Source organism: Dendrobates tinctorius, unplaced genomic scaffold (assembly GCF_039654945.1).
Source record: "Dendrobates tinctorius isolate UK_male_01 unplaced genomic scaffold, ASM3965494v1 ptg000160l, whole genome shotgun sequence".
In the NCBI taxonomy this organism is placed as follows: domain Eukaryota; kingdom Metazoa; phylum Chordata; class Amphibia; order Anura; family Dendrobatidae; genus Dendrobates; species Dendrobates tinctorius.
This window is the reverse complement of record NW_027361827.1, coordinates 20,755,110-20,757,215: the sequence shown is the minus strand read 5'-3', so window position 1 is coordinate 20,757,215 and position 2,106 is coordinate 20,755,110.

Below are 2,106 nucleotides of genomic sequence, written 5' to 3'. Positions count from 1 at the left end.
GGAAATTCCCATGCAGCAATGGCATAAAGTGAGACTAGGGACTTTTTTTTTTTAAGTGGCGGAGGAATACAGTGCGGAAGGATACCTACCTTCCGTCATTGGATTCCTGCAGCCCGTAGAGAACGGCAGCAACAGCTGATGCTGCAGTTCTCTACCCAAGATCGTCGTGGGACACACTCGTGGACTGCTTCGGATCGTGGGTGAGTATTTTTGTGGTTTGTTATGTTAATATTTATTCCGTAAAAGACAATGGCTTCGGGGAACAATGTGACAAGTATTGGTAAGTATGTTACTCTGTTATATGTACTGTATGTCTATGTATGTATTGTATGAATGTATTGTATGTAGTATGTATGTAGTATATATGTGGTATGTATGTAGCATGTAGTATGTATGTAGTATGTATGTAGCATGCATGTAGCATGCAGTATGTATGTAGCATGCATGTAGTATATATGTAGTATGTATGTAGCATGTAGTATGTATGTAGCATGCATGTAGTATGTATGTAGTATGTATGTAGCATGCATGTAGTATATATGTAGTATATATGTAGTATGTATGTAGTATGTATGTAGTATATATGTAGTATGTATGTAGTATGTATGTAGTATATATGTGGTATGTATGTAGTATGTATGTAGTATGTATGTAGCATGTAGTATGTATGTAGCATGCATGTAGTATGTATGTAGTATGTATGTAGCATGCAGTATGTATGTAGCATGCATGTAGTATATATGTAGTATGTATGTAGCATGTAGTATGTATGTAGCATGCATGTAGTATGTATGTAGTATGTATGTAGTATATATGTAGCATGTAGTATGTATGTAGTATGTATGTAGCATGCATGTAGTATATATGTAGTATGTATGTAGTATGTATGTAGTATGTATGTAGTATATATGTGGTATGTATGTATGTAGCATGTATGTAGTATATATGTAGTATGTATGTAGCATGTAGTATGTATGTAGTATGTATGTAGTATTTTTTTTTTTTTTTTTTTTAACATTTAACACATTAGCCGGATGATGGGACTACTACTGTCCCATCATTGGCTAATGTGTCAATCATTGTCATGGTAGCAGGCATCGCCAGATGGGACTTGTAGTCCCATCGGACGATGCTTGCACAGACCCCCGGACATCAGCACAGCCCCCCGGCAGGCCGGCACAGCCCCCCGGCAGGCCGGCACAGACCCCCACAGGGTGCACAGACCACCGGCAGGCCGGCACAGCCCCCCGGCAGGCCGGTACAGACCCCCACAGGGTGCACAGACCACCGGCAGGCCGGCACAGCCCCCCGGCAGGCCGGCAGAGACCCCCGGAAGGCCCGAAATGACGGCGCATCATGATGCGCACACACCGCGCATCATGATGACGTCAGGCTGTCAATCAACTTTGAACTTCCGATTCCGATGCCGACTTCCGATATTGAAAAAATATCGGAAGTCGGTATCGGAATTCAAAAACAGCAAGTATCGGCCGATACACGATACTTGCGGTATCGGAATGCTCAACACTAGTGGAGACTCTTCTCCATGCCCTGGGTACCATATCCCTGTAAAAAATAGAATTAAAATAAAAAATAGGGATATACTCACCTTCTGGCGGCCCCGGAGTCCTTCCCGCCTTTCAGCCACGCTGCCGGCATCTTCCGTTCCCAGGGATGCATTGGGCGAATCACCTCTGATGATGTAGCGGTCTCGCGCGATGCTTCGTCGTCAGATGTCATTGTCGCAAGGCAACCCTGGGAACGTGAGTTGACGGTAGCATCGCTGAGGGGTGGGACGACTCCGGGGGCCGACAGAAGGTGAGTATATCCCTATTTTTTATTTTTTTTTTAATTATTTTTAACATCCTATCATTTACTACAGATGCTGCATAGACAGCATCAATAGTAAAAAGTTGGTCACACTTGTCAAGCACTATGCTTGTGTGTGACCAACCTGCCAATCACTTTTCCAAGCGATGCTTCAAATCGCTTGGAAAAGCGAATTCCGCATGTGTTTTACCCACGGCAGAGAGTTGTGGAAATGCTGCTGACAAATCCGCAGCATTTCTGCAACGTGGGCACTTAGCTGCGGAAATGTCAGCAGCA